Source organism: Heptranchias perlo, chromosome 1 (genome assembly GCF_035084215.1).
Source record: "Heptranchias perlo isolate sHepPer1 chromosome 1, sHepPer1.hap1, whole genome shotgun sequence".
Taxonomy (NCBI): Eukaryota; Metazoa; Chordata; class Chondrichthyes; order Hexanchiformes; family Hexanchidae; genus Heptranchias; species Heptranchias perlo.
The window spans coordinates 111,641,684-111,666,219 of NC_090325.1; positions in this window are offsets into that span (position 1 = coordinate 111,641,684).

Sequence of the window (24,536 nt, forward strand, 5' to 3'; positions counted from 1 at the left end):
CCTTGGCTTTTGGAGATAAATTTATACTCGAGTCATTAACTCACTAAACAGTGGAAATAATTTTTCCTTATTTACCCATCAAAACCCTTCATAATTTTGAATACCGCTATCAAGTCTCTTTTTAACCTTCTCTATTCTAATGAAAAAAAATCAGTTTTTCAAGTCGCTCCTCATAACTAGAGCCACTCATCCATGATTCTCCTCTGCATCATCTTTATAGCATTGACCTCCTTTCTAAAGTAGGGCACTCAAAATTTGATAATATTCTAACTGCCATTTAACCAATGATTTTTACAGGCTCAGCATTACTGCCCTGTTTTTGTACTCTACACTTCTATTTATAAAGCCAAGGATCCCATATGCTTTTTACTCAGTTCTATCCACTTGTCCTCCCACTTTTAAAGAACCCCCTATGACTCTCTGCTCCTCCACTCCTTTTTAGGGCTTTACTTTTTACTTTACAACTGGGAAATTGGTCTTCTGAAGCGAGCAGCGCATCTGTAACGTGTATCCGAAGATGAAGATGTGAGGCTCGCTGGAAATTGGACCTCGGGCCTCATCTACATAATACCAGTGAGCTGCAGATTCCAATCAGGCCTCTTGATGCTGCTTGGTCACAAACCTGGAAAACTCTTCTGGCTCCAATATGGAGCCAGCCCACATTAAGTTAAACACACTCCACATTATGTCAAAAAAATGGGAACTTACCACTTTTCTGGGGCCTCCGGCGGTCCCTTTAAGGTGTATGCTTCACCCAGTGTTTGTCGAATTTTGTATCAGGGTCCTAAAACACACTTTAGGTGCCTGATTAGTATATTTAAGGGGTTCAACGCCTTATTTAGGCTGGCAGCCAGCACAACTCTGAAGATGACTGGGAGTGGGAGATTGCACCAGGAAATTGTTCCCTCCAACTCCTATTTTTTGCCGATAAATCAGGCGCAACAGGGTCCAATTTCTCCCTCCATGTCCTCTCCTCATTCCTCCAAAATGATCATCTGACATTTCTCCACATTAAATCTATCTGCCCAATCTACCTCCCTGTCTAGGATCTCCTTAAGTTGCTTATAGTTCTTTTCACAATGAACCATGATTCCCATTTTGTGCATCTGCAAGTGTTGATGGCACCCCCATCCCTATCATTTACATTTTTAATCCATCACGAGCAATGGTCTCAACACTGACCCCTGGAGGCGGGGGGGGGGGCACTGTTCACATCCCTGCAATCCAAAAACATCCATTAATGAGTATTGTCTGTCCTTTAGCTAATTTCTTATCCATGCTGTCACATTCCCTTTAAAACTGTGCACCTTAATTCTATCAACAAGCCATCTACACGGCACCATATTAAATATTGGGAGCAGCTTGTCCTGTGCAGCTTTCCGCTAAAGGAAGCAGCGCAGGGTAAGAGAGGCAATGTAATGGGCACCCATAAGAATTGAACACAAAATGAAGGCTTATATGGGTAAGAAGAAATAGATCATAATGGCAATAGTTGGTACAGTGTAGAAATATGAGACAATATTGTAGTCCCCTATCTTACCTCTCCTGATGGGGTAACTGAATATTTTATAACACTGGAGCCGTGTCCTCTACATAACGTTGCTTGTGTTGTTGGAATCTGCCACTTCTGTCAAGTTAGTTTCCGCACTGTCAAGCTCACCCAATGCCCATCTTGGGCAAAGAGGAGTTCCATCAAAGTAGAGTGAACTGCTTCTCCCCAGACTGCTGCCAAACATGTCTTTATCTGCAGGGCTAATTTCTAAAGCCAGTGTTGAAAACAGAAATTTCCCCTTTAAGCTGCTACAGGCCTTTTAGGCCCACTGTTTACCCATAATGTGTTAATATGGGCAGGTTCAGAACTGTTCAAGTCAGATGGTTTCCAGCAGTAAACCATTCTACTTACATTAGGGCAGGGGATGGAGAAAATCAGCCCCATTGCAGAATGATACACTTAGCTTGCAGCCCCTGCAGGCACTAGCGTGGAGTTGGTAAGTTGAATTGTGCAATGTGGCAGCAACAGACAGGCGGTAGGTCGATTCATGAAGTCATATTGACAAGATGGATTCCTTTCAAGGAATTGCTCTACATTGAGGTCGCCCCTCATCTCTTTTGCTACTGCAAGGACATCACCCTCTGGTCTTCAAAAGGGAACCTGTGCAACACAAAGTTGCAGCTGCTGTGATCTTTACAGCCACAGACAGATCTGGTAAAGCACAGCCACGAGCATCTATCTGCTAATACTCTGTTCCTCTAATAGGTTTAAGAAATTCATACAGGATCAGTCTACCTTTTTTCCTGGGGGAATGACCTGGGCTTGGATCTCCTCCTTTGTGTGTGTATTATCATTTCCTCCAGTTCCTTTCTGAACAGATCATTTCACCCACAAGTGGTTCAAAGTTATCCATATTTGCATTTATATTGCAGATTTTAGGTCTGCGGCATTGGCAAAGGCCAATTCCACTGGGTGTTGTGGAAGAGATGGCACAGAAACCGACTGATACCAGAAAATGACAATGTACTTATGTCAATAAGTGGCAAATGCTAAGTTAAAACACATCAGAAAATGCACCTTGGCAAGTCTAAATAATATTAATGCCAAGCTTTCTATTCTCTGATTGGCACTCTAATTTTTTTGCTACAAACATTCAAAAACTAGGCTCTTAGGTTACCTGGGTCTTTAAATTTAAAATTATTGAGCTGAGCAAATATCTGCAGGTAACACTTCATTTCAATGTTTCCCTTACAGTTTGTCAATTTTTACTTGCTTATTAAAAGTGAGATTTAGAATCTTTGTTATCTAGTGCCCCCTCACAGCAACTTTGGTGAAATCTAGGCTGGGAACTGAATATGCTGGGTTCCAGCCTTCCCTGGCAGTTTCCGCAGGGCCTTGTAAGTCGGGAAGAGGTGGGACCTCCACCAGTCCTAAACAAGGCCAGTGACATTCTCGGAAGCATGCCTGGGGGCATGGGTTCCTAGGTCAGCAGTTCTGAGAAAATTTTCTCTTCAAAACATAGGAACACAGGAACAGGAGTGGGCCATTCAGCCCCTTGAGTCTGTTCCGCCAATCAATTAGATCATGGCTGATCTGTGGGGGCTCGTTGGGATATGGATGTTGAGTCAATTGAAATTTTCAAGACTGAGAGCAATAGATTTTTGTTGTGCAAAAGTATCCAGGGGTATGGAGTAAAGGCAGGTAAATACAGTTGAGGTACAGATCAGCCATGATCTAATTGAATGGCGGAATTGGTTCAAACAGCTGAATGGTCTACTCTTGTTCTTATGTTTCAATGTTCTGTGTTCTGCCGTCCTCACACCCATAGGACATTGGTGGACCGGTACCCCAATGGTAAGGAACCATACTAGCAGGTTCAAGGGCGGAAGTGGAGCCCACGTTTAACAAGTGGAGGTTCAGGCTTCTACATTGGCCTGGACTCCTGAAGAAAACAGAATTGTTCAGGTAAATTTCAGCCCCTTTACAAAAGGGAGTGGAGCTGGTACTAGTGTTTTTTTTTGTGGGGAGTCTCGGCACCCCCTGCCTGGACCCCTACTGCATTTTGTGGCCTCCTGGGGCAGATGGGCAGCCAATATGTGCTCCTAGTGGCTTGGGCACACACCTGGGTTATTTACATGCAATTACTTCCCCCTGATCCTGTGATCTTTGCGAAGTCAAAAGCAGAGATCACAAGCGGGCGTATTCTGGCACTTAAACTAAGATAAATGGTCAATGGGTTTGCAGGCCCAAGCCTTTCAGTTTTTTTTAAAAACAAAGAAAACTTTAGTTTGAATGCAGTTCAAGGCAACAGTAGTAAGCCATGCCTCAATTTATAATTTAAGAAATGGATGCATTGGCAAATTAAAGCTGTCAGCACAGCACACGTTTTCACATTGCATCCATCACTTCTGATTTCATTGCTTTTGGGATATTTATGTTTGTCAGGTTACAAACACAACTGCACACCATTTACTTACACATTATCTACTGACACAGCTTAACACAAACTGCACACGTGAGCACACAGTAACACACAAAGGCACACATGCTTTGTCCCTTTTTCCGACCAGAAGCTCCAAACTTAATAAACCAATATGGAATTACACACTTCGATCAATCTGTTCCGTCTGGTTACCATCCAGGTGGAAAAGTTGAATGTTATCCACAATGTACCTTAACTTTTGATAATGTTCCACAAGAAGTTTATTAATTCAACTGAAAGCTATGGGGATTTCAGATAAACTCTGGGAATGGATAATAAACTGTCTGAAGGGTAGGAAACAATGAGTGCTCATTGGAGGAGTTATGTCAGAGTGGGGTGGGGGGGGGGTGAAATGGAGGTGGTAGGGGGGGAGGGGGGGGGAGGGGGGGAGGTGGGGGGAAGTATTGAGTTGGGTACCTTAAGGCTCGGTGCTATGATTGCAACTGTCTCTAATTTACATAAATGACAGGGATTTAGCAACTCAATGCAAAGTGATCAAATTTTCAGATCATACTAAACCTGGAGGGGTAATAGAATCAAGAGGCAACTCAGAAATTACAGAATATGTAAGTATGAACAGTGTAAGATGCAATTTACTGCAGTCAACATAGAAAGGAAAAATAGATGGCACACATACTCCATGAATGAGCTACTGATGGATCTGAACAAGACCTAAGAGTCTTAGACCTGATACCAAACCTGTCCAACCAATGCAGAGCAGCAGTCAGCAAAGCCAATGGAATGTTGAACTACACAGCCAAAACACTAGAATAGAAGTCAGAGGCTGTAATGATCAAACTGTATAGTGCTCTGGTCAGAGCGCATCTCAAATACTGCGCCCAATTCTGGTCACAAAGAAACAAGAGAGACATTCAAGTAATGGCAGTAGCGCAGTGAAGAGCCATGGGGCTGATCCCAGTGTCAGGGACCTGAATTATGAGGGAAAATTGAAGGGGTTTTTCAGCCTAGAAAGAAGGTGTCTGAGAGATAATCTTAAAGGAGGTATATAAGATTCTTAAGGGTATAGAAAAAGCTAACCTGGAATATTACTTAAGTTAAACCATGGGAGTAGAACTAGGTGACACAGGTTAAAACAGGAAAAAGTAATTTTAAGACAATCAGTCAGGAACTATTTCTTCACACAAAAAGTGATTAAATTTCCAGACAGAGCAGTGGGACCAAAAACATTGGAATCGTTTAAGAAATAATTGGATGCTACAATGGGGGGGGGGGGGGGGAAGGGAAATATTAGGCTCTCTCTGGATGATGAATCAAGTGACCTTTATCTTATGGTCTTGTGAACCACAGCATTTGGATTTTGTTTGAGCGTGGAGGGTGAAGGACTTCAAAACTATTTACGACAAAGAGCAGATTTATAAACGAAGAGGACATCAAAAGGGTAATTTTCCGATTGCGTGTTTCTGGCAGAGAGCCTTGTCCAGTAGAAGAACCGATTGAAAATTTGAGCACATGTTGCATGTGATTTTCAAACTGTTTAAATTAATGGTCAGAAAATTGTACACTGCATGCATCCAAATTTGCAAATTGGTGGGCAAGGCTCCATGCCAGGAGTGAAATGTTACAAAATTAATCGAGTTAATACAAGCAGCATTGGGGGCACTCATGATTAGCCTATTGATGAGTTATTGTTCAAATATCTTATTTACTAGAAGTAACCTTGTTTATTCCTAAAATTAAGCTTTAAGCCATTCAGCTATTTCACTGTATTTATGACTTAGGTGAATTTGTGTCACCTTTAAGGTGAGGGATGTTAATACTCAGTAATGGAACACTTTTCCACATTGAACATCCAGATTCTGCAATTCCTATCTCTTTGCAAAAGTCCCAAAATGCTTGCTACTTCTCAAGATTAACGTACTACAAACAAAATTGTGGGAAACTATTGCATTGAAATGCACAATTTCATTAGCAGCAACAAAAAAAAAGGAGCCAATCATGATGCACCAGCATTAATATTGCCAGAGTCAGAAGGCTGTGGGTTCAAACTCCACTATGACCTTTCTAGACTGACACTTCAGTGCAGAACTGAGACCTACAGCATCGTTTGAAGTGCTGTGTTTCGGATGAGATTTTAAACCGAGGCCCCATCTTCCTGCTCAGGTGGACATTGCAGATCCCATGGCATTATTCAAAGAAGAGTAGGGAGATTTCCTGGTGTCCTGACCAACATTCCTCAATCAACCAATAGCATACAAACAGATTATCTGGTCATTCATTCCTTTGTTGTTAATTGGATATTGAGTCTTCTACATAACAACAGTAACTACACTTCAAAACTAACCCATCGGCTGTAAAGCAATTTCAGTTATCCTGAGGATGTGATAAGGCACAATATTAATGTGAGGTCTTTTTTCCCTTTAGCACTTTTCAAAAACAGTTAATAATCCACTTGGTGTAAATCTCCAATAAAGCTCTACAATTGGGGTAGAGAATGTCTTAACATAAACAGAGAAAATCTAATTTTAGCAGCAATGCACTAAAACTCAAACTCTATGGGATATCACCAAGGCATTTTTGATGGTGGAGAACAGCCCCGAATATATGAAGGATGAAGTAAGCTGGGAGCATGTGACAGAGATTAATCAACAAGAGCAGAAGAATTAAGGCATAGCTGTTGCAGTAAAGTAGCAGCACAGAACACATGTGAAAATGATGGAAAGTTGTTGTTGCTAAATATAAATGCAAAAAAAAGCTGTGCTGACAGAATTGTTAACAAGGTTGTATCAAGAAAAGCAAGGTATTAGAAGTGAAAACAGCAGGGTTATGCAAATTGAATTACATATGCCATGATGGGAGAGAGAACTGTAGCAAGCAATTTCAATGAACCAAATTGCAATGTCTTAATCCTTATTGCTTTTATGCTTAAAGGCAAAACTGGCACATATTTGGAGGAGGAAGGGTAGAATAAATGGGGGCCCAAGACCATAAGCTACTGACCCCCATATGAGCCAGCTTTATCAAGATAGGGAGGGATGCCAAGAGCATAGAAAGGGTATTTCCCATGATAGTATGACAGAAACTTTGGGATCCAGATTCCAAGATGCATATATCACCTTAGCTCAGTTGGTAGCATTCCCAACTCTGTATTAACAGGTTGTGAGTTCAAGCCACACACCAGGGCCAAAACTAATAACCTTGGTCAACACTCCAGTTTAGTATGGCAGAGTGTTGAAGGTGCTGTCCTTTGAGAGATCAAAGTGAGGTCCTGGATCTTTACTTTTGTTTGATTCAACTGAGCATTAAGGGAACATGGAGGTTTTCCCAGCATTTTGGCCAACATTCCTGTCTTAACCAAACCACCTAGTGAGAAGTAACACTGAAGCAGGCAGTTGGCACTTGTTAACAATGGTTCTGTGCCAGCACATAGCTATGCACAAGTGACAGGAGGAACTGAAAAAAATATATATCCCACAGCGACTATAGCAAAGGAAACCTCTGGCCGTAATACAGATCTACCAGCAGATGCAGCTAGCAAATTGCCTATACAGGCACTCAGCAGTGCTACTCCCTGAAATAGGGACGTACTATGTAATATCCACAAAGGTAACCAACACGGAGAAGTTCATGACACACAAGGGACAAATAAAGCAGCAAACGACACATACTTGGAAATTCCACAGGGGTCCCCCAATCTCCAATCACATTTTAGGCTGGTGGGAGTTCCACTGGTCTCCTGTTGAAGTTGTGACAGACATCTCTATCTCTCAGAATAATGACACCACTGTAACTTCCTTTCATCCCCCTCTGCCTCCAACAAATGAGTTTTTATGCATAGGCCCAATAATCCTTGCAATTGCAAGGGAGGTACAAACTGGAACACCAACTTCAATAAGACAAGTGACACCTCAGTTTTCAAAGGCTCCTACAGATGTTTACCAGCCACCCTCCTCTCAGCCTTCTGTCACTGAGGGAGCACACATTAGTACGAAAGTAGGTACCAGGGTAGTCACAGTGGCAGGAAGTTAAAGTATTCTTTTGTGACTTACTATAATAACTTGAAAATTATCAGACAAAATTGTGTATTATTATGCTCTAGTATGTGACTCCTTTTCCTTTATGGTAATATGGTGAGGTAGTGAACTAAGAGCTGGATTAAGACTGCCCAAAGGCATTTCACCAAAGATCCTTAGAATCCAAAGAAGACGATCATTCCATCAATCTAGATGGATTCAGACCCACTTACAAGAATTGAAAGGACAATGCCTTATCTACTGCATCACCTGGTTCATCATTATATTCAATTAACTAAAAATTAGGCACTTACCAAGATTGTTGGTTGATTTAATTGTTATCCCAGAACAGGAGGGTATTGTAATGATTTGGTGGGCAAGGGGCCGATAAAGGTTTTCTCTGATATAAATTAATTAGCATCAGGTGTTTTACTCTGTTTTGAGTTGCCTGTAAAACACCATCCAAGCTGAAACTAATCTTATTGGGATTTGGACTGTGAAAGGCTACGGTATTCATTACTTGTTCTGGATTTACTGAAGCAGAGTATTTATTTCAAGCCAAAGCAGAAGGAATCCTGACACAAAGTAAAATAAACACCTCTGAAACCTGGCACCACAAAGCAATGGATTAAATGTCACAAAATAAAAAGAAATCAGTGTATTGGTGTGTGGCATTAAAGGAGCTCCATCTTCATGAAAAAGTCTGTGAAATTTTTTTTGTGTTGGGGAGGAAAATCAGAAGAGCCATGTATCATTTTCTCATAGTGGTATCACGCAGATGTGGGCCAATTCAACGTGTTTGAAAACAAAACAAAACCAGCAGGTTTGCCAAACACTTTCTTATAGTGATGGTGCCCCTTTAAGTTGAACTAACCCCTGAGCAGCACGAGCTGGTCTATTACCAAACACTTTTGAACTAGATGTGATGCACCTATAAAGTTTTTTTTTATATAAAACCAAATCACAAATAGATCTTTGAGATACCTTGGTGATCCTTTAAGTATAAGCGTGTGATTAATTTATTTGACAGCTGATGCCCGCTGTCAAGTGTTTTGTTTTCTTCTTTCCCCTGCAGTGCCTGGGTGGAGGTTTCAGGGATGGACCACAGTTCTTAATGGAAGCTGTTACTATGACATTTAAAGAATTGCTGTGTTGGAAGGGTGAATTTGTTTTAGTGATCAGAAACATCAAAGGATTTATCAGTAACAAGTCTTTCATATTCAGAAATATTGTTTTGCTCCAGTAATGAAAAGTCAAATGGCTTTCCTCCTAGTTTCATTTTTTTACTTCTTTAGTTAAGCAGTCAGTGGACAATAGAGAGGAGCATTAATGATAGATGAGGGATGATATTGTCAAGGCGACTAGGTGGACATAAGACTATATTAGATTAACTTCTTCAATACAATGGTTACCAGAGGATTAATATTCATTGCAAGGTCTTTGAGCCGAAGTGTCTGTAATGCAGTAGTCAAGAGCAAAGGTTTTGACATAATTTTAGAAGAAAATAATGATATAATATTTGATACGCATGAAAGAGTATTCTTTTATTTGCTCATTAATTTAACAAATTTTTAAAGGACAGAAATTCAAATGTCAAGCCTTATGAAGGAATATTTGTTACTGTTTTATATTTATTTAGTTTCACCATGTCACATAGTTGTATACTCACTTTCATACAGTTTGAACAACCAAAAAGATCTTTATCTGTCACGTTAATAAAGGCCTGAAATTACACCATGGGATACCAGTGTACGGACACTTACAGCGTTCATCTGAAGTTCCTCTCTGCCATTTTAGCAGAGGTGTTAAAATCAAAGGGTTAACACCTTCACTAAAGTCACAGAGAGAATTTCAGATGAATGTGTTAAGCATTTGTATACTTTTTCTCCTTTGATTTTTTTTTTAACTTTACTTTTTCTCCAGCATAGAAGTCCACCCTTACAATTTCATTTAATGGCTATTGCACCTATCTATACAAAGTTCTTAATGGGCCAGAAATTGGTCCCGAAGTAACGGAGGAGCTCAACAGCGCTCTCCATTTTTAAAAAGGATTCCAAAGTTCCCGCGTTGGCACGTGCACACTAAAACGCGGAAATCGTGAACTTGCTCCTATTGGTTCACCGGCAATTTGACAGCTTCGAATTAAAGGGCCATCGCATGCTGCAATCAGAGCAATCATTGAAAAATCACAAACTTGCTTATCTGCCCTGCTGGAAAGTAACTAATTATGCTACCAAACAGGTACGCTTAAAAATACCAGTTCTAAACCAAGTTTTAAAAGTGCGGTTTAATGACTGCCAAACAACTAAAAATTAAATTTTAAAAATATGGAGTCTCATTACTCCTTATTTTAATAGTTTTTGGTCATTAATAAAAATTTAAAAATTAATTTATTTTATTTTTCCTTTTTGTCTCTTTAATTTAATTTAATTATTTCTTTGGCTGTTTATAAAAAAAAATAAGTTTTAATTAAAATGACATACAGAATACTAACTTTAAATGAATGAAGTCTGCTTGCCTGCTTGAGCAAAGTAGCCTGAATCTGTGGATGTGACTCCTCTTCTTGATAAATTTTGTGGGCGTGTCTTCTATTCTCATAGACTGTTCCATGCTGTTAACTCAAGATGCTCAGAGGCTGGGTTGATAGTACACAATTTTTTTAAAGTTCAAAAATGAAGCAATTCAACGCTACAGAGCCCGCAGTAAGTATTTTCATTAATTTAATTCGCAGAAGCTGTGGTGAGCGTCGCCACGTCACTGTGCGTGATTTCTGGCCCTTAGTCTCTGAAATGTTCTCAAATATATGGTGATCCTTCATCTTAAGGATCTTCTTCGTCCTGCCTTATTAAAATTTTCATGTAAAAGAAGGTAGCTTGGGCTTTGCTAATTGGGAAAACATAATTTGTATTTTAAGTAAAAACATTATAATTGCAAACTTTTCCTAAATGTCTATTCAGAACACTGCTTAACAAATTCTTCTCTCTGCGATGTTCGTGCTCTCTAAGCTCGGGTAGTGGTTTAAACTAAGAGCTGGGAAACTATAACTTGCTATTACTTTATTAACTAATAACTTAAACCAGATAAACTGATTGGTTAAAAAAATTAAAAATATCGAGTGAATAAAAACTTTAACTAATTAAATATATAAAACAAGGTTAGATAGAGATGGCAGGGCAGATGGTGGGATGGTAATGGCAGCATGTGGGAGTTGTGGAGTCCAGTGAGATCCCGAGCAATCACATCTGCAGTAAGTGACTGCAACTCGAGGAACTTCGGCTCAGAGTTGTTGAGCTGGAGTCTGAACTGCAGACTTTGCAATGCATCAGGGAGGGGGAAAGTTAGCTGGACACTTTGATCCTGGAGGCAGTCACGCCCCTTCGGTTAGGTTGTAGTTTAGATTTGGTCAGTGGTCAGGGACAGGAGGATGTGACTGCAAGTCAGGCAGATATGGGGACCAGGATGTAGTGATGGAGGAGCCTCAGCCCTTGACCTTGTCCAACAGGTACGAGGTACTTGCTACCTGTGTGGATGAGAACAAAGACTGCAGGGAGGATGGGCAATTTGACCATGACACTGTGGTACAGGAGGCCATTCAAACAGGGGCAGTGAAAAGGAATGTGGTAGTGGTAGGGGATAGCATAGTCAGGGCGATAAATACTGTTCTCAGCAGCCGCGACCGGGAGTCCCAAAGGCTATGTTACCTGCCCGGTGCCAGGGTTAAGGATATCTCCTCATGGCTGGAGAAGAACTTGGAGCATTAGGGGGAGGATCCAGTTGTCGTGGTCCACGTAGGAACTAACAACATATGTAGAACTAGGAATGAGGTTCTGCTGAGGGAGTTTGAGGAGCTAGGGTCCAAATTAATAAGCAAAACTTCAAAGGTAATAATCTCTGGATTACCACCTGAGCCATGCGCAAATTGGCATAGGGTCAAACAGATCAGACTGCTAAGTGCTTGGCTCAAAGAGTGGTGTGGAAGACAAGAGTTTCAATTCATGGGGCAGTGGCACCAGTACTGGGAAAAGTTGGGACGGGCTCCACTTAAACCGGGTTGGGACCAGTGTCCTGGCAAATCGAATAACTAGGGCTATAGATAAGGCTTTAAACTAAAAATGCGGCAGGGTTGGGGGAGGGTGGGGTTCAGGTAAGGGTAAATTTATAAATCTAAAGAGAAAAGTTAAGGCCATAGAGCAGTGTAGCAATTTAGGTAAAGATAAGCAGAGTGTGTCAGGAAGGGACAGAGAGTTTAACGGCCATTGTGCATCAATGAATAAGGTCAAATCAGGAAAAAATAGTAAAAAGTTAAAATTAAAGGTGCTTTATCTGAATGCACGGAGCATTCATAATAAGATAGACGAATTAATAGCACAAATAGAAATAAATGGTTTTGATCTAATAGCCATTACTGAGATGTGGTTGCAGGGTGACCAAGGTTGGGAACTAAATATTCCAGGGTACTTGACTTTTTGAAAAGCCAAACAAAATGGAAAAGGAGGGGGATAGCCCTGAAAATAAAGGATGACATAAAGACAGTGGTGAGAAAAGATCTTGGCTCGGAAGATCAGGAAGTAGAATCAGTTTGGGTGGAGATCAGAAATAATAAGGGACAGAAAACGCTGGTGGGAGTAGTTCATAGGCCCCCTAACAGTAGTTATACTGTTGGACAGAGTATAAATCAAGAAATAAGAGGTGCTTGTAACAAACATAATGCAATAATCGTGGGGGTCTTTAATCTTCATATAGACTGGACAAATCAAGTTGGCAAAAGTAGTCTGGAGGACGAGTTCCTGGAATGCATCCAAGACAGTTTCTTAGAGTGATACGTCATGGAACCAACCAGGGAACAAGCTATTTTAGATCTTGTCTTGTGTAATGAGACAGGGTTAATCAGTAATCCCATGGTAAGGGGAGAAGTGATAGAATTTCACATTGAGTTCGAGAATGACGTACTTAAGTCTGAAACTAGAGTCTTCAACTTAAACAAAGCCAATTACATAGGTATGAGGAGAGAGTTGGCTAAGGTTGATTGAGAAATTAGATTAAAAGATATTATGGTAGATAAGCAATGACAAATATGTAAAGAAATATTTTATAATACTCAAAGAATATACATTCCATTGAGGAATAAAAACTCCATGGGAAGTGTCATCCATCCGTGGCTAGCTAAAGAAGTTAAGGATAATATTAGATTAAAAGAAGAGGCTTATATTGTTGCCAAGAAGATTGGTAAGCCTGGGGATTGGAAGGGTTTTAGAAACCGGCAGAGGATGACCAAAAAATTGATAAAGAGGGAGGAAATAGAATATGAGACTAAACTAGCAAGAAATATAAAAACAGATTGTGAGAGCTTCTACCAGTATGTAAAAAGGAAGAGATTAGCGAAAGTAAATGTTGGTCCATTAGAGGCAGAGGCAGGAGAAATTATAATGGGGAATAAGGAAATGACAGAGACGTTAAACAAATATTTTGTATGTGTCTTCACAGTAGAAAACACAAAGAATATACCAGTAATAGCGGGGAACCAAGGGTCTAATGAGGTTGAGGAACTTAAAGTAATTAATATTAGTAAAGAAAAAGTACTGGAGAAATTAATGGGACTAAAAGCCGACAAATCCCCTGGACCTGATGGCCTACATCCTAGGATTCTAAAAGAGGTGGATACAGAGATAGTAGATGCGTTGGTTTTGATCTTCCAAAATTCCTTAGATTCTAGAATGGTCCCAGTGGATTGGAAGGTAGCAAATATAACCCCGCTATTCAAGAAAGGAGGGAGAGAAAACATAGGGAGGGAGAGGGAACTATAGGCCTGTTATTCTGATATCAGTAGTCGTGAAAATGCTGGAATCCATTATTAAGGATGTCATAATGGGGCACTTAGAAAATCATAATATGATTAGGCAGAGTCAACATGGTTTAATGAAAAGGAAATCATGTTTGACAAATCTATTAGAGATTTTTGAGGATGTAATTAGCAGGGTAGCTAGAGGGGAACCAGTGGATGTAATATATTTGGATTTTCAAAAGACGTTCAATAAGATGCCACAGAAGAGGTTGTTACACAAGATAAGGGCTCATGGGGTTGGGGGCAATATATTAGCATGGATAGAGGATTGGTTAACAGACAGAAAACAGAGACTAGGAATAAATGGGTCATTTTCAGGTTGGCAGGTTGTAATTAGTGGGGTGCTGCAAGGATCAGTGCTTGGGCCTCAGCTATTTACAATCTATATTGATGACTTAGGTGAAGCTACTGAGTGTAATGTATCCAAGTTTGTTGACGATACAAAGCTAGGTGGGAAAGTAAGCTGTGAGGAGGACACAAAGGGTAAATTTTAATGGGGAGCCAGGAAGTGGACGGGGGTGGGGGGATTTCCTGATGAAAAACCCAGAAGTACTGGCTGACAGTTGGATGGGAGAACGGATGCCAGCAGGTAAGTCTTAGTTGGGTGGGTGGGGTCGGTCATTGGGGGAGGAGTTGGGGGGTCATCGGGGGGTCAGTGGTTGGGGTCGGTCATCGGGGGGGGGGTCAGTCATCGGGGGGTCGATCATTGGGGAAGTCATCACGGGCCTAGTCATAGGGGGTCAGAGATCATGGGGTGGTCAGAGGTTGTGGGGGATTTGGAGATCGTGCGGGGATTCGGTAACCATTGGGGGGGGGTCAGAGATCGTGGGGGGTTTGGAGATCATCGGGGTCGGTGATCGTGGGGGGAGGTTGGAGATTGTGAGGTGTTCGAAGGTCATGGGAGGGATCGGACATGGTGGGGGGTGGGGGGGGAGGGGTCAGCCGATCACGTGTGTGGGATCATGTCAGGTAGGATTGTTGGGCCTGGAGGAAACAGTCCTGCTCCTCCTGGCCCACAAGCAGTGCAATAAAGAGCTGCTTGTGGGCCAACACAACCTGTTGATTCTGGCCTTTTGCTTCACGCCACGTAAGAGGAGGCGAGAAGGTCCCCAGAAGTTTAAAATAAAAAACTTATTACAATAGAGGCCCGCAGCCTCCTTAAAAGTTTTCACCGACCGACCCACCTTCCAAGAGTGGGTTGGTCACCGGCCCCTCGACCCGCCTCCATTAAACTTGAAGTGGGCAGGTTGGAGGCGGGTTTTACTTTTTAAAATTTTTACCTTCCCACCCGTCCCCAACCTACCCATTCGTGGGGTTAAAATTTACCCCAAAGAGGCTACAAAGGGATATGGACAGGTTAAGTGAGTGGACAAGAAGGTGACAGATGGAGTATAATATGGGCAAATGTGAGGTATTCACTTTGGTAGGGAAAATAGAAAAACAGAATATTTTTTAAATGGTGAGAAACTATTAAATATTGATGTTCAGAGGGATTTGGGTGTCCTTGTACATGAAACACAGAAAGTTAACATGCAGGTACAGTAAGCAATTAGGAAGACAAATGGTATGTTGGCCTTTATTGCAAAGGAGTTCGAGTACAAGAGTAAGGAAGTCCTGTTGCAATTGTATAGGGCTTTGGTAAGACCACATCTGGAGTACTGTGTACAGTTTGGTCTCCTTACCTAAGGAAGGATATATTTGCGTTAGAGGTGGTGCAACAAAGGTTCACTAGATTGATTCCTGGGATGAGAGGGTTGTCCTATGAGGAGAGATTGAGTAGAATGGGCCTATATTCTCCGGAGTTTAGAAGAATGAGAGGTGATCTCATTGAAACATATAAGATTCTGAGAGGGCTTGACACGGTAGATGCTGAGAGGCTGTTTCCCCTGGCTGGAGAGTCTAGAACTAGGGGTCATAGTCTCAGGACAATGGGTCGGCCATTTAGGACTGAGATGAGGAGAAATTTCTTCACTCAGAGGGCTGTGAATCTTTGGAATTCTCTTCCGCAGAGGGCTGTGGATGCTCAGTCATTGAGTCATCAAGGCTGGATCGATAGATTTTTGGACTCTAGGGGAATCAAGGGATATGGGGATCGGGCGGGAAAGTGGAGTTTAGATCAAAGAGCAGCCATGATCTTATTGAATGGCAGAACAGGCTCGAGGGGCCGTATGGTCTACTTCTCCTATTTCTTATGTTCTAATTGAAGGTGTTAATCCTTTGATTTTAAACAGCTCTTAACTCACAGCCACTCTGTGAACTCAAATAGTCTATCACAAGGGTTCTGCTAGTCTTGATGTAAAGGGACAAAGAACTTGTATCTCATAGGATCCATGTGTTCATATGGGAGAAAAGAAGTGTTTGTGCTACTCACATTCCTTTAATATTGTGATCTCTTCCTGCAAAGGAAAAGGTTGTGCATGACCAGCACCAGAGAAACGGGACTGGGGGAGGAACGGCAATATTGAAAACCCTGAGTTTGCATGAAGAGGAAGCTTTGCACGTAATAGGTAGGTGGACAGGAGAGCCTGTGGGAGACAGTGACGTTGGAGATTAGATGGTAAGAGAAAGTTGGTAAAGGCTGAGCAAGACTCATTATAGGCAGTGACAGCTTTATTTGCTTTCTAGAAGTATTGCAATGCCCTTAGTCTCAATAATTATTTCATCAACGGCAAATGTCACTGTGCGCACCGCTAAACAATTTCTTCTGTTTTTGACATCGTAGAAAGTGCCTTGGAGGAAGAAGCCAGTCACCATGACAACGACCCGGGCGCTTCCAGATGCACAACTGCATTCATGGACAGATCTACTACTGCTGCCACGTCCAGTTTCACAATTCCTGCCACGTCCTCACCAACTCTATAGGAGATCACCACCTACTCCAGCGCTAGCCCAGAGATACCCACTCGGGAAGAAGTAGCTAGTGAATTAGTAAGATTTTCATTGAGTGAAGTACCGAGCAGTACTGAACATGAGGACCTGAGACTGGAAGGGAGGGAAAATCCTGTTCCATGGATGGTGAAATGACCACTTCCAAGGAGGCTAGTCAAGGGTCTAGTCTTCAAAATAGGAATGATTACAAAGCAATGGTCATATGTGCAGGCAATGGAGATGGTTTACGTCCATATGGTCGAGATGAAGGAGAAGTGGGAGGAATCCATGACATACATCTGCAATACATTGAAGGAAGTTTCTCATGACATGCAGAACATCCTAGAGACAATGACAATCCAGAAGGTTTCTGCAGCAGCAAGGTGCCAGGAGAAGTACTAAGTACATGGTAACTTCTGGAGTGGCAGCTTCCACTACTTCAGTAGATGGCTTGAGAGTCAGCCTAAACTATACCATTGTACAGGGCTTTCAAGACTTAATTGGGACTATTAGGTCATTCAACACATTGAGCAGTAACATTTCAGAGTTTGTGCCCTGAACTAGTGGGCTGCAAGGTGTGGTCACAGATGTCACTGTCTCTCCAGAGAGTGGCCATGAGACTTCTTTGTTTGAACCCCCTGCACTTGAGGGAGCTTCAGACATGAGCCCAGCACCCCATGACACTATAGGAGAAAGGTTGCTGGCAGCTGGTCCCTCTGGGACAGCAGCTTCACTGAGACAAGAATCACTTCATTGAATCATAGAATCATAGAAATTTACAGCACAGAAGGAGGTCATTCGGCCCATCGTGTCTGTGCCAGTCGAAAAAGTGCTATCCAGCCTAATGCCATTTTCCAGCTCTTGGTTCCTAGCCTTGTAAGTTATGGCACTTCAAGTGCACATCTAAGTACTTTTTAAATGAGTTGAGGGTTTCTGCCTCTACTATCCTTTCAGGCAGTGAGTTCCAGACCCTCACCACCCTTTGGGTGAAAACATTTCTCCTCAACTCCCCTCTAATCCTTCTACCAATCACTTTAAATCTATGCACCCTTATTGTTGACCTCTCTGCTAAGGGAAATAGGTTCATCCTATCCACTCTATCTAGGACCTTTATAATTTTATAGACCTCAATTAAATCTCTGCTCAGCTTCCTCTGTTCCAAAGAAAACAACCCTAGCCTATCTAATCTTTCCTCATTGCTAAAATACTCCAGTCCTGGCAACATCCTCGTAAATCTCCTCTGCACCCTCTCTAGTGCAATTACATCTTTCCTGTAATGTGGTGATCAGAACTGTACACAGTACTCTTGCTGTGGCCTAACTAATGTTTTATACAGTTCGAGCATAAGCTCCCTGCTCTTAAATTCTATGCCATGGCTAATAAGGGAAAGTATCCCGTATGCCTTCATAACCACCTTATTTACATGTCCTGCCACCTTCAAGGATCCGTGGACATGCACTCCAACATCCCTCTGTTTCTCTGCACTTCTCAGTATCCTACCATTTATTGTGTATTCCCTTGCCTTGTTTGCCCGCCCCAAATATATTAGTTCACACTTCTCTGGATTGAATTCCATTTGCCACTTTTCTGACCACCTGACCAGTCCATTGATATTGTCCTGCAGTCTACAGCTTTCTTCCTCATTATCAACCACACCATCAGGCCCTAAGGTTCTAGGTGAACTATCCCAGCCACCCACCACTCAACCTTGGCTATCTCAGGGATGACCTCATAGAAGTAGTAGACCAGCAGCTCAAGCAATTAAGGGGCTGACACAAAGCGTAGACATGGTGGTAAGAAGCAGTTACAGGTCGCGATTGATTACCACCTTTTGGTGAATGTTGTTCTAGAATGTAAACATGGCTTGTCCACATGGACTTCAGACTTCATTTCTGTGTACGCCTGCAACTTATTGGAGTTGGATAATGGTATGTGAAATGTATACTTCTGTCTTAAGAAGGAAATAGGCAGAAGTTTTTAACAGTGAGGGCCTTTGTGGAATGAGGGGGAGAACAAGAAGAAGTAAAGTGTCAACTTTTATTCATTAAAAGCACTGGGCTATACATTGTCTCCTCCTTTCTCTGGCTGCTGGCTTATAGCTCTTCTGTTCCATCTTGTCTCCTTCCTGTGCACCTTCTTTCCCCACCATAGGCGTCATCATCCTCTTCAGCTTCCAGAAGCAACATATTAATATTTAATACACAGCAAGCTACAATGATTCTGGAGACTCTTGCTGCACTGTATTGCAGAGCTCCACCAGATTTAATCATCCATCTAAAATAAGACCTCAGAATGCCTATAGTCTGATCTATCACACTTCTTGTAAGTCCCTTGGTCTTAATTGTATTATCTCTTCCCTCTTTCCGTGGAAGCCTTACTGGAGTCATCAGACATGACTGCAGGGGATAGCCCCAATCACCAATCAACTATCGTGATACGTGGCTTTGAGTCATCAGGGCTGGTATGTTGGTTTGGCACATGATAAAAGTGTCATAACAGCTTCCTGTGTGGCTGGTATTGAAGTGCAGGATGAGATGATTGGCACACTAGCTGCACATTAATCGAATGAAAGCGTTTTCTGTTCAAGAAATTGAGGGGGTTCTCATATGGGGCTTTGAGTGTCACATGCATTCCATCAATTACTCCTTGCATCTGTGGGAACCCTGATAGTGGGTTGAGTTGGATAGCTTCCTCTCTTTGTTTAGCTGCTTCCATTGAGAGGGCTATGAACTGCACGGCTGCCTGAAGACAGTATCAGTGACCTTTATATGGCGGTGACAAAAATCACCAGACGGTGACTGGAAGGATCCAGTTGCTAACAAATTCAAGGCAGTAGTAGCTTTCACTGCTACAGATAACACTGTTCTCCTGGGGAAGTGGGTTATGGATCTTCAGCCAGCAGTTAGCATATCTCCCCAAATGCCTCCAGGGAAAGTGTAACCTTCTGAGGCAGCGACGTGCAAAGAAATCTAAATAAGACCTTTGATGTCTGTAAACCCTGTGATGTGGATATCTGTGTGTGGGGGGAAGAAAACAGCTTTTGTAATGCTTCACTCTAAGTGCCTCCAATCTAGCCTCTTTCATGTCATCATCCTCCTTCTCTTCAAAACATAGGAATAGAGGGATACCCACCTGGAAGTCCATGTCCTCAGTCCAAATCTGTGCTTTCTGCAGACCTGAGGAAACATAGCAGGAACAGTGTGGACAGTATCTACAGAACATCAAACAGCTAAAATTGATATGCAGCCAAAGTAACTCAAGCCTTCAGCTCCACCAAACAAAATGGCCTCCTCATTATGGTACCTGTCTCAGGGTTACCACTATACTGCTCACACCACCACTTATAAAACAGCAGTTTTAATTTGGGATGGAAGTTGGGGGATATGGAACAGGAATATTTGCCAGGCCCACCCATCCATTTAAGTGCAGCGGGGTAGGCTTCAGACGGGCGTTAAAGGGGAATGGCACTTTTTTATAGCAGAATTGTAGAATGTAGGTGCAATTTTTTGGGGCAGTTTTGAGGACCAGGCCTTAATTTCCCCTTTTGACCATTTTGGCCCCAAAAACGTTCGGGCAGAAGAAAAATCTAGCCCCAAGTTTGTTGCACATATTGAGGGTAAAACAGGTCATATCGATTCAGCAGTTCGTTATATGTCTCTCCCGATTTTCATTTCCATTGATCGGGAGAGATATATAATGGGTGGATTAATTGATATCGCCCGTTTTACACTATCATCCAAAGTCAGAATTACCCCCATTGAGTAAATGAGTAATGCTCTCAAAAATCAATAGGACTCCCTCATGATGAATCACAATGCATTAATAAGGTTTAAACACATTTTATATTGCAGTTTCTTTCATTTATTAACTAAATAAAAATATATTGAATGAAGTGTCTCAATGGCAATAAAGCCTAGTTCACCTACAACTTACTGCACTCATTATGTAGAGATTGTGGAATTTGCTGCCCCAGGAAGCTGTGGAAGCTACATCATTAAATAAATTTAAAACAGAAATAGACAGTTTCCTAGAAATAAAGGGAATTAGGGGTTATGGGGAGCGGGCAGGAAATTGGACATGAATTTAGATTTGAGGTTAGGATCAGATCAGCCATGATCTTATTGAATGGCGGAGCAGGCTCGAGGGGCCGATTGGCCTACTCCTGCTCCTATTTCTTATGTTCTTATGTTCTTATTTAGATATCAGAAAGTGGCAGAATGAGGAAGGATCCTGTTCCTTAATAATTGGTTAAATTGGTGCTTTTAGTCCAATAACAGGAAATATTTATTACTCTGTTAATTCAGTATCAGAAAATATTGTACAATGTTAAAACTATCAAAACTGCAAAAGTATCATGTGATGTTAAATTGATTAATTTGATAGTAATTCAAAATATTTCAATGACCCAAGTGAGTATAGGAATTGTAGGATAAGACAGGTTAATGTGTGATTAAAGCAATGGTGCAGGAGAGAGGGCTTCAGATTCCTGGGCATTGGGACCAGTTCTGGGGCACCAGGAGAAAATTAGAGAGGAGGAAAAGTTGCACAGAGGACTGGGAGAGACAAGTAGCATTACAGTAAAGAATAGTGCAGAAATAGAAGGGATCAGGCAGGGGGCAAATGCGAGGCAATCTAAGATGAGATTGAAGTTCATGTGCATAAATGCACGTAGTGTGGTGAGCTGCAGGCTCAAGTCGCCAAATGGGACTACGATATAGTGGCAATAACAGAGACCTGGCTCAAAGAAGTGGAGAATTGGGAACTTAATATTCCTGCTTACAAGGTATTCAGGAAAGATAGAGAAGGAAAGAAAGGGGGTGGTGGTGGCAGTATTAATCAAATAAACTATTCTAGCACTAGAAAGGGATGATGTAGTTGTGGGGTCAAAGGAAGAATCTACTTGGTTAGAAGTAAGGAACAATAGAGGAGCTATTATGCTACTGGGTATATACTATAGGCCACCAAATATTGGGAAGGAGATAGAGGAGAATATTTTCAGGCAAATTACAGAAAGATGCAAGATCTATAGAGTAGTGATAATGGGGGACTTCCATTATCCCAATATAGACTGGGACAGTAACAGAGTAAAGGGCAAAGAGGCGGAGGAATTCCTGAAATGTGTTCAAGAGAACTTTCTGGAATAGTGTGTTTCCAGCCCAACCAGGAAGGAAACAGTGCTGGATCTAGTTCTAGGAACATAGGAACATAGGAACAGGAGTAGGCCATTCAGCCTCTCGAGCCCACTCCGTCATTTGATAAGATCATGGATGATCTGTGATCTAACTCCATATACCTGCCTTTGGCCCATATCCCTTAATACCTTTGGTTTGGTAAAAAGCTATCTATCTCAGATTTAAAATTAGCAATTGAGCTAGCATCAATTGCCGTTTGTGGAAGAGAGTTCCAAACTTCTACCACCCTTTGTGTGTAGAAGTATTTTCTAATCTCACTCCTGAAAGGTCTGGCTCTAATTTTTAGACTGTGCCCCCTACTCCTAGAATCCCCAACCAGCGGAAATAGTTTCTCTCTATCCACCCTATCTGTTCCCCTTAATATCTTATAAACTTCGATCAGATCACCCCTTAACCTTAGTCTGGGGAATGAAGTGAGGCAGGTGGAGCATGTTTCAGTGGGGGAGCATTTGGGGAACAGTGATCATAATATCATTTGGTTTAGAATAGTTATGAAAAAGGACAAGGAACAATCAAATGTGAAAATGCTTAAGTGGAGGAGGGCAAATTTCAGTGAGTTAAAAAGAGATCTTGCCCAAGTGAATTGGAATCAAAAATTGGTAGGTAAAACAGTAATTGAACAATGGGAGGCCTTCAAGGAGGAGTTGGTTCGGGTACAGAGTAGACAAATATCTACGAGGGGGAAAGGAAGGGCATCCAAAGCTAAAGTTCCCTGGATGACTAAAGATATAGAGATTAAAATGAAACAAAAAGGGCACTTATGACGATTATAAGGTTCATAATACAGTAGAGAACCAGGCTGAATACAGAAAGTAGAGAGGAGATCTAAAAAATGGAATAAGAGGAGCAAAGAAGGAGTATGAGAATAGATTAGCAGCTAACATAAAAGGGAACCCAAAAGTCATTCAAAAACATTTAAATAGGACTGATCAGGGACAAAAAAGGAGATCTTCTTGTGGAGGCAGAGGGCATGGCTGAGGCACTAAATGAATACTTCACACCCACCTTCACTAGAGAAGAGGATGCTGCCATTGTAGCTGTGAAGGAGGAGGTAGCAGTGATGTTGGATAAGATCAAAATAGATAAAGGAGGTACTTAAAAGATTGGCAGTACTCAAAGTAGAAAAGTCACCTGTTCTCGATGAGATGCATCATAGATTGAGGGAAGTAAGGGTGGAAATTGTGGAGGCTCTGGCCACAATCTTTCAAACCTTCTTAAATATGGGGATGGTGCCAGAGGACTGGAGGATTGCAAATGTTACACCCTTGTTCAAAAAGGGGGAGAGTGATCAACCCAGAAATCACAGGCCAGTCAGCCAAATGTCGGTGGTGGGGAAACTTTTAAAGACAATAATCCGGGACAAAATAAATTGGCACTTAGAAAAGTATAGGCTAATAAATGAAAGTCAGCATGGATTTGTTAAAGGAAAATCGTGTTTGACTAACTTGATTGAGTTCTTTGATGAAGTAACGGAGAGGGTTGATGAGGGTAGTCCGGTTGCTGTTGTGTATATGGACTTTCTAAAGGCATTTGATAAAGTACGACATAATAGACTTGATAGCAAAATTAAAGCCCATAGGATTAAAGGGACAGTGGCAGTGTGGACACAAAATTGGCTAGGGGATAAAAAATAGAGACTAGTAGCGAATGGTTGTTTTTCAGACTGGAGGGAAGTATACAGTGATGTTCCCGAGGGGTCAGTATTAGGACCACTGCTCTTTTTGATATATATTAATTACCTGGACTTGGGTATAGAGGGTATAATTTCAAAGTTTGCAGATGACACGAAACTCTAAAATATACTAAACAGTGAGGAGGAAAGTAACAGACTTCAGGAGGACATAGACTGGTGAAATGGACAGAAACACAGCAGATTAAATTTAACTCAGAGAAGTGTGAAGTGATTCATTTTGATAGGAAGAATGAGGAGAGGCAATATAAACTAAATGGTACAATTTTAAAGGGGGTGCAGGAACAGAGAGACCTGGGGGTGCACATACACAAATCTTTGAAGATGGCAGGACAAGTTGAGATGGCTGTTAAAAAAGCATTTGGGATCCTGGGCTTTATTAATAGAGGCATCGAGTACAAAAGCAAGGAAGTTATGCTAAACCTCTATAAAACACTGGTTAGGCCTCAGCTGGAGTATAGTGTTCAATTCTAGGCACCACAGTTTAAGAAGGATGTTAAGGTCCTAGAGAGAGTGCAGAAGAGATTTACTAGAATGGTACTAGGGATGTGGGACTTCGGTTATGTGGATAGACTGGGGAAGCTGGGGTTGTTCTTCTTAGAACAGAGAAGATTAAGGGGCAATTTGATTGATGTGTTCAAAATCATGAACGGTTTTGACAGAGTAAATAAGGAGAAACTGTTTCCAGTGGCAGAAGGGTCAGTAACCAGAGGGCATATTTTCAAGGTGATCAGTAAAAGAGCCAGAGGCGACATGAGGAAACATTTTTTTACGCAGTGAATTGTAATGATCAGGAATGCACTGCGTGAAAGGGTGGTGGAAGCAGATTCAATATTAACTTTGGAACAGGAATTGGACAAATACTTGAAGGGAAAAAAATTACAGGACTATGGGGAAAGAGCAGGGGAATGGGACTAATTGGATTGCTCTTTCAAAGAACCGGCACAGGCACGATGGGGCGAATGGCCTCCTCCTGTGCTGTACCTACTATGATGATGT